This window comes from Strongylocentrotus purpuratus, unplaced genomic scaffold (assembly GCF_000002235.5).
Source record: "Strongylocentrotus purpuratus isolate Spur 01 unplaced genomic scaffold, Spur_5.0 spur5_scaffold_17, whole genome shotgun sequence".
NCBI lineage: Eukaryota > Metazoa > Echinodermata > Echinoidea > Camarodonta > Strongylocentrotidae > Strongylocentrotus > Strongylocentrotus purpuratus.
The window spans coordinates 29,645,804-29,655,803 of NW_022145602.1; positions in this window are offsets into that span (position 1 = coordinate 29,645,804).

Below are 10,000 nucleotides of genomic sequence, written 5' to 3' on the forward strand. Positions count from 1 at the left end.
GCAATCCCTTTTGGAGTGGAGAATGTGCACACATTGTGTGTGGGCGAGCTTGAATCTGATGACCAGGATAATAATATAGCTGTAAAGCGCTTAGAGACATACATTCGATGTATAAACGCGGAATATATAATATATATATGTTTATACCATAGTTTTTTGTAGTGTGAATGGGATCAGGGATTATTGAATGGATCATGATATAAGTATGTACTGTTACAGTTTAACTTGTGGAGTCAACTTGTTTGGCTTGAGGGGGAGGTGCTTTCAATGAAACTGGTATAATCTCATTTGTCAACATTGTATGCTCAGAGCCAGAAGGATGTTAACTCTGTGTAGAATGATTTGAGTTAAAGCCCTTCTGGCTCTCAACATGATAATTTGAGGTTTAGAGTAGACCTTAGGGTGGTATGATGTCAGGGGGTGAGAGTCAGAGGTCTTTGTATGGGGGTGGTGTACCATACTCTCTTCATATGAGAGGGCAAACATTGGGTAAAGAAGCTTTGCACATGTACAATCAGTATACAGCATAAGCATGAATATCATGTAATGTTGTAGTAATTAATGGTGTTTAAACCGCCCTCGTGTATTAACCGCACCCCTCTTTTTCGCCCTAAAAAAATTTAAAAAGAGATGTTTTGCCAACTCTTTCGGCAGCAAGCCAGGTCTTTCATTCAACTGTGAGTTGCAGCTGAATGTGTAAGATCATCAATGTAAATTAAAAAAACAGTAGAGGACCTAGGATAGAACCTTGTGGTACGCCGTGTAATAGAAGAAAAATTGGAGGAATTATTATTATAAACTACATACCGGTATTGAGATCTATCAGAAAGATTACTTTGAAACCAAGATGACAGACAAATTTGAGTGTTGTTCTAGTTTCCGAGTTGTGATTCAACACACCGATTACTGAGTTGGGAGACATTGCCAGGAATGGCGCCAGGTGGAGGGGAATAATTCGAAACTTAAAAATAAAACTAAATTTGTTTTGTTTTGGTGTACCGTGTATGAACCGCATCCCCGACTTTGAATTTTTTTCGGCGGCAAAAAGGTGCCGTTTATACACCGTTAATTACGGTACTTGTTTGGAAGAGAAGTTCGTACAATTCTAATGTCATACTCTTCGATTCAACCTTATAAACTGTAAACCATTGTATCACAAAATGTAGTAGGCTTATAGCAAAGGACCATTTTGTTATACAAGATCAAAATCTTGTACTTGGATGTACCTTGGATGTGTCTGTGAGGAAGTTCTTTATGGAGTAAATGAAAGAAATATGAAAGATTGGGACAGGAGATGAGAGACAGATTTAAAAATAAGATTGCATTCATCAATGTTAGCATCTTTAAAGAGTGCAAGAGTGCCCTCTATAGTCAGTTCATGAGAATGGACCCACCCTTGGAAGATTGTACCAACCCTTGCTACTTCTCCCAAGATTTCTATAACCAGAATGCTGAAAAGGAAGGTTTAGACATATTGATATAAAGTAGTTATGTACTCAACATTCTGAAGAACATAATACTGCACTGTTTAACACTAGGAAATGACAGAAAAATGTTAAGTGATGAGTTAAACCTTTCATTTTGTAATGTCTCATATACATTTGAAAAATGGAAGACATGTACACTTCTTGGTCAGAATCAATCGACAGAAAAGTATTGTTTTGAAGAGTGCCCTCTTGTGGTGGCGGTAGTAACTATCTACCAGATAGATCAGCTCTTGTCGTCGATGATACAAATTGATGTTGAGGCTAAGTCTAGTAAAATGTCTCCCTCTGTAGCTTCTTGGCTGGTTGAACTTATTTTTTTGTCATAGCTGGTCCATCATATATCTCATTGGCAGAATGTGAATAGCTTCCTCTGTAGGTTGTTATGTATATATTCTTGTAGTTTGCCAAAATAGATTCATATCTAATTGTGATGAATGATTGTTCAAATAAATTTACTATAGATTTAGGATTTGGAGAGACTTACATTTTTTGTTTTTCAATTTTGCTTCAAGTAGTGCATGGGGATGATCTGTCGTCTGCTCCAGTTTATGTTTTATGACTGACGTAGAGGTAATGGTTGAGGTTATAATTTAATGTTAGGTTAAGTTTAAGGTTAGGTTTAGTGTCGGGTCCAGGGTTGAAGTTATGAATTTGGTAAGTATGATAAATTGACAGCCAAGCAGTTATCAATGGAGCATGCGTCGTAGAATGCTAGAAGGCATGAAATCCACATTGGGGAAATGTAGCATTACTCAAATGTGCAAAGTCAACCATATACAAAATATGGCATATTATTAGCTGATAGCCAGATGGGGGTTAACTATTCACACAAGTTCATGAGTTGACTCCCTTCTTGCTCCTAACCCTATAGACACCATCTAGAATTTGAAATGCACAGTGTAAATACCATATCTAGGCCATTCTTTCACTAGAGAAGGAGGAAAATTCTTCCAGACATTTTTTTTCTTGTTAGAGAGGGTTCCGGAGAGGAAGACCAAATCCCAAATACAAATTTAATAACTTGAACTCTGTGAGATTCTTTCAATTATAGGAACCCTCTTGTGCACTGGAGAGCATATCATCAATTGAGAGCAAGACAGACATAAACACTTTGTAAAATGAAAAGAGTTAGTGCCCTCTTGCCTCTCAGAGAGTATGTCCCATTCTCAGTGATGTTTGCATGGGGGTGTAAGGGGAGAGGGGAGGGGGTAGCATAGGAAGGAAGGGTCGTTAGGAGGGGTGAGGTCCAATGTATTAGTCACAATTCTTATTCAAGATTTGAAGGTGATATCAAAAGTTGAAAAAGTTATATTTTAATTCTCCAAAGTCATTGTCTCAAAGACATGCTCACTTAATAAGTATATCTACTAAAAGGGAGGTTAAATTGTTTGAAGATATATATTAATCAATAACCTACCTCACAGTTTATGCCATTGCCATTTGCCATTGCCTTTAAAAAAAAAAAATAGCTTATGATAGAAAGGAGATTAAAAATAATTAAAACAATGACACAGCAAAAGAAAGATAGAGAGAGAGAGAGAGAGAGAGAGAGAGAGAGAGAGAGAGAGATAGAGATAGAGAGAGATAGAGAGATAGTGAATAAGGATAAGAGACAGTGAAGTAATAAAATAGAGGAAGAGAGAGAGTGAGAGAGAGAGAGAGAGAGAGAGAGAGAGTAAGAAATATTAAGAAAGATACATAGATAAGTAAATAGAAGCACAATGTTATCAAGTTCAAGTGCACCCACTCTATATAAGAGTATTGATGCTCAGAGCAAACCCCAGGTCAAGCACCCTAGCATGTTACTACTTACAGTCCCAATCAGCCCATCCTAGCTTTTAATATCCCCTGTCTATGGGGTAAGGGAAGAAAAAAGATATGAGGAAAAATGAAGTGGGGGACTGACATGGCGTAATATTTCCGACCAATCATCTGTGATGAGTCATAACTGAGGGTAAATTTCCCCATAGTCAAACTAATTCATCATAAATCTAATTTAGCATCGGTCCTTTCTTCTCCCGTCCCCTTCATGGTAACCCCCTTGTGTTTCAGTGCTCTTCTCTCTGCTATTTTGCCCCCTTTTGTCTGTTTCCCCCCGCCTTTCATGTCTCTATCTTCATCTATCCTTCTCTCTATCGTTTTCTTTCCTTTTATTTATTTATCACGTATTGGATAAATGCAGTTAATTTACCCTTCTCCTCATCCTCTCTTACTCTTTGACCCTCTCTTACACACTATCTCTCCTCTCTTTCTTTTCCCCTCTCTCTCCCCCCTCTCTCTCCCCCCTCTTTCTCTCCCCCTCTCTCTCCCCCTCTCTCTACCTCAATCATTAAATCTCTTTTGCTGTCCCTCTCTGAATTGTTTGTTTTTCTTTTAAATAAAAATTTCATTTACACTTTCTTCCATTTTCATTTTCTTTCAGCTTTAACACTTTTCATGACTTTACCTTATCAACTTTTTAATGTTTTTTTTTTGCACATGCCTTCCTTTTGTGTATCATTTCATGACCCTTCCCTCCCCTCCCCATCTCACTCTCTCTTTCTCTCTCTCCTTCATCTCTCCGTCTCTCTCTCTCTTTCCCTCCCCCTCTCTCCCATCTCTCTCTCTCTCTCTTTTCACATTCTTTCCATACCCATACTCATCTCATTTCATATTTAGGTCACTTTTTTCTCCCATCTTTCCTTGACTTCCACTTCATTTACCCGCAATCCAATTTATCTCAATTTCTTTCATGAGTGACTAGGCCCAGCCTGGCCCGGCTCTACTGCGGGCTATACCCATACATGGTTTATATTTATAGATTCTTTCCTCACTCGCTCTTTAATGAACACCATGGTTTGGATACAGTCATAGTTTTAGGGCAACAACAGGCCCTGTTCACACTTGTAACATGTTTTTCTTTGGGGGAGGATTCAATGGAGATTATAGTGAACAAAAACAAACCTAGAATGTCATCCTTTATCCCCCCCCCAACAAAAAAAATAATGTTAATGACATGGGAGTTGATTAAGCCCCTCCCACTCGATCTAGCTTTGTTTGTTGTAATTGCTTTTTTATAAACAGTTTAATTTTGTATATTTCAAGGCAAGACTATATCTTATTATGGCACTCTAATGTAACTTTTTTAGATGCATGTGTGTTAACATTGTAATTGTAGATACCAAACTAAAATTATATTCTTTTTAGATTATACTAATAACAAAAAATTGCATATCTTATTATTGCAGCCTGATGTAATTATTCTAGGTCATATCAGGTTACTTTTCTCCCTTAAAAAAAAAATATAAAAGGTATGATACAAATGTCCGTTCTTACGGGACTCATTTCATGAATTCATCCCTGTACTACACTGTATTACATATGGATTTTAATACTGCTTCAATGTGTTCTACCACTTCCAAATAAAACTACATTATATTGCTACATATATTACTCCAATTTTGTTTTCCTAGTTGTGTATCTTTTTAACTTTAATTATGATACTGATCAATGGAACTAAAAAAGTATTTTGTGTGCAGTTATGAATCCATCCTTCATTTTTTAGAAAAGGTAATTGTTCACAATGAAAAAATATATCAACAAACAGTTATAACTTGACTCTCATTTTTTCAAACATCTTCTTTTCTCATCATCTTTTGCCTGATGGATTCTCTGATCCAATTGTGTATTGCGTGACTGCGGTCTCATATGTATGGCAGGTGCCAATGCTGGTTTTTCACTTCCATTTTCCTTTTATTCTCTCCCCCTTCCTCGACAACCAACATCCGTCAGAAATTGTTTAAATTTTCCATCTGTCTGAGAATTTTATCCTCCCCCTTTCATGTTTTTGTTTTGGGGTAATATTTGACATCATTAACATGTGATGTTTGTTTTTGTTATGGTTTGACTTTTTTAAGAGTTTGGTTTAAAGGGAACTTTGAGGAATGGTGATTTTATTTTGTGAAGTTGGTAAATGTAGTCTGTATTTCAGATAACACTATAAAGAAAGAAACAAAACTATGTACTATATTTCTGAAACTTGTGATGCAAAATAAAACTATGAATTCCCTTTTTATTCATATTTTAAGTAGCTATATATAACAAAAAACAGAGCAAATGTTGGGTGTCAACAAAGATTGACAAAGAGTTTATGCCCTTCTTGTTCTGAAGAGCTGATGCCATCATTGTGTTGGTATATGGTCTGTTGAGAGCTAGAAGGGCATTATTACAGGTTTATCCTTTAGCACTGATTTATGCCCTTTTGGCTTTAAAGTTGAACAGACTTTGTTATGTCAGTCATTAGCTGTTCGAGCCAGAATGCTATTTACACCTTACTGGCTCTAACAGACTATGGTACAGTATATCAATAGTATCACTCATCAGCTGCTTAGGGCCAGAAGAGCGCTAATGCAGGTATATCCTTTAACACAGCGTTACGCCTTACTGGCTTTCAACAAGCTAGGATATATTAAACATCAGCTGTTGCTTGTGGATATCTGGGGATGATCCAAGTTACTCTGATGGGATTATCTGGTGGACTGGGATTAAGGCCTTTGATCTTTTTATCCAAATTCTTTAAATTATTTTCAGAATTCTTGGTTGAGTCCAAATGCACTAGTGATAGAATCCATTGCAATGCACCCAGGGAATTAAAGCTACGGTCACGAAGGTTCGTACGAATCTCCCTGTATTTCCATGGTCTTCCCAAATTTCTATGGTCTGAAAATCATTCCTACGGCATTTGTATCTGTTCGTAATGGCATTTGTGACTGAGGCTTAAGACAGTCTTTGTAGTTTTCAAGAACTATGAAAACAGACATGCAAAGAAAAGATTAAAAAATGTAGGTGAATGTTCTCTCTTTCAATTTCATCTCATACAATTTGTGTCATTTCGAGTTTTCATCATAGCATTTGGAAACAGGCATCACTAAGAACAATACTAATTTCTGTGGTGCTCTCTCAACTCGTATTTTGACTGTATCTTAGGGGTCAAATTCCTTTTCTCCCAACCATCCATTCATCTCTTCTTGGAGCCAGACTCTAGTCATGTTACTCTTCGCCTGTCACTCTGGATGCTAAGGGGCATATGAGATGTGATCCTGTCGCGTGCCATGCCCTCCATGGGACTGGTATAGGGGGTCAGATTACACCCCTGCCCTGGAGACCAAAAGAGCACTCCGTACCCCGCCTCTACATGACTTGCGCTGGTTGAAGAAAATAGTGCTACATCTTTGCATTTATTTGATTAGAAATATAGGATACAGGTGCATATGGTATTTAAAGAGAAGGTTGAGTTCTGGGAAGAGTTGAATAATAATTTGTGAGCGTTATCATTGTATTCTGCAAGTGTGGAAAAACATCAGACAAAAAATGTTCCCTGAAAAGGAGCACTCTGTAACCCGCCTCTACATGACTTGCGCTGGTCAAAGAAAAAGGGGTTACACATCTGTACCTTTGCATTTATTTGATTAGAAAATATAGAATATAAGTGTAACGGCTATTTGGTGTTTTCTATTAGATGAGTTGTTTGAGCTGAAAGTGGGAAAGAAATTCCCGTATATTTCAACGAATATGTGATCAATATTACTGAGTCATCAAAAATCCTCTTGAAACCTTGAGAATTTTTAATTATGCACTATACCTTGACTATTGCAAATTCATGAATGTCTTTACACAACACAAATATGAAAATAATCCATAACTTTATCAGTAACTAAGAAATTGAAAATTTATAGTAACAATAGTTGGAATCTGCCTTTCAATTTTCATTGGAGTAGGTCTAGAGATATGCAGGCTGTTTTTCTGCACCTAATCCACCATTACAATGCGTACATGTCATGTATGCTCTAAAATTCCAATTCAAAATCCTTGGTATTTTCTGGCTAGCTGATGAATTAATCCTTTTATCCGTCACTTTGTCATGGTTTCCCAACACATCTCAAGGTCATCACATAGGGATAATTGCATTGCTCGTATCGACTACCTAATCCTGATGCTTAGCCACTTACGGTCGGCTGTGACTCAAAAAAAGAGAGAGAAATATACCGACCAGCGATTAGCCCATGCTGTGAAAGACATGGGAGATAGAGGAACAGACCAGCGCAAGATGGATGTGAATTACGTCATGCTTCTTAATTCAGCAACGCCTGGTAAAGGCGAGATGTCCCGGTATGTCTGTGTAGCCCTGTTCAGAATAAAGAGCGATCTAGACCGATCCATAGATTTAAAATGGGTTATTGCTATAAAACCAACCAAATTAACTGCAAGTGTTTCTGAATGAGAAAATTAAATAGATGATCTTTGTATCAGTACCATACATGAGCCTTGTCACATATTAAAAATAGAAAGAAGTGCTCACAGATCATCATATTTAAAAGAAGAATGAATGTTTGTGCTTTATAATGAGTTATCATTTAAAGATAATTGCCCTCTTTTTATTGCTTGCTTGCTTTGTTCACTCACAGAATTTAGAATCATAATGGGTTCAGGCGGTAAGGTGCCTGAATACTCCCATTTTTGGGAAGCAAGTTACCTGTGATGTAAATTTAATTAGATCTACTAGGGTGACGTGACTTTAGAAAAGGATGAAATTGCTGGTATAGGCCTTCCTGGAATGCACTTCTATTCTTGTGATGTGGTCTAGATCACTGCAAGATGTATGATAATGGTGTAAAATGGGTCTCTCTACCTGTCTCTCCCTCGCAGCCTTAATCATAATCCCATTGTTAATATATTGATTCTTATTTCCTTTGCTGGTTTGCTTTAGAAGCTACCACCAGCTAGCAGACATACGCATCAAAAAGCTAGGTTCTTAAAGAGAAGGTTGACTTCTGTCTGAATAAGGTGAAGTTATTTTATAGCTCTCTCCTTTTTAACAGTTCCAAGTTGGAAGAACATCACAGTTGCAATGTCATATGAAAAGTTTTGGAGTGCTCAAGTTTCTCCAATATGACCAAAAAATACTGAAACCATATATCTGTATATACACTCGTACCTGTGTCCAGTGTTTTTTAAATTTTTTTTAAATTATTTATTTTTCATGAATTTCAGCTAAATATGATAAACAAGGGGTAATAATTATCAAATCTGAAATATATGAGTGCTATGTAAGAACCCACTATTATTATCATTCTTATTAAATGGATAACAAGAATAAGAAACCTCACATACTTTACTGCCTTTACCAAAACTCAACCTTCTCTTTAACTCCAGTCTTTTTGTCGGTCGCATGCTCATCATCGGACGCTCTTCATTTAATGACCCACCAAGTTCTGTGTGACTCATATTTGACCGCTATTAGGATTCGGAGAAGAATTACAAAATTTTGAGATGGAATTATTGATTCAAAGTTGGTTAAAACCACTCTGATATCAGGATGATGCAGAAATTATTGATTTAGTAAAAAGAATTTGTTTGACTTCAGTTTTTAGTGGAATAAAATTCTTGCCCCAGTATTCTGTCTGCTGTTGTGGTTTAATCATGGATTACAAAATAACGCTAGAATCTCTGAAACTTATATTTCTATTTTCTATTTTGTTTGTCAATGCCTTAATGTTAAGCTTTATTCTTGGCTCTTTCAATGAATTATTCCTCATAACTTTAACATAATCTGAAGGGAAATAATAAAAATGCAAATGCACATACAAAGACATACAGTCTTTTTTTGTTATCAACAGCAACATTGAATTAGGGAAAATAATACTTGTCTGTGAATTTATTCTCTGTAATATGATTTTGTCTACTTGTAAACCAAAAGGGTATTTACTCTTAGCAATCATTAATGTAATCTAATACTTTTTACATCATCTACGAAAGTATTATAGAACATCCCTGATGTGATTCCATTGCAACTTTTCAATGCACTCTAGTTAATTTACTTTTTTTCATTTTTTTTGTTCTTTGTATATTAAAATCACATATCTTTTGTTTGTAATTTTTTTTTTTTCATTTTAAAGTTGTTATTATCATTCCCTTGTACTTTTTATGTTTGATATGTAATTATGTATTCTCTTGTTGGTAGCACGGCTCCCTTGTGGAGCAGGCCCTCTGTTGCTATGAATGAGACAACCATGATTACATAATAAATACAATTATTAATATGACGAGAATCAATTGTCATGGTAGGCCAAATGCAATTGCGAGTCTGCACATCACCTGGATGTGACTTACTACCTTTTGTATACGATGTGGGTCACATATGCGTGTATTAAGCCTAGGGGGTCCTGTAAAATGCTCAATTAAATGAGTCATTGAAAATTAGTGTTAATCACCCGTGGGTTTCGCTGGCTAATAACATGTACATGTAGGTGAATTGAGCTAGGGGATCAGCTAAACGTGTAGAGATCTACAAATTAGATACTGGGGTATTGTGACACAGTCAGAGGGAATGTAATTGAAGCTTGTATTGAGAGATGATTCAATATTTCATTAATCATTGATTTAGTTGTGCTTTGGGTTTATTTGCTCATCCATGTTGTTGTTGTTATTTCTACTGCTATTGATGAGCTCATGGAGAGTCTAGTATTGTTATGTTT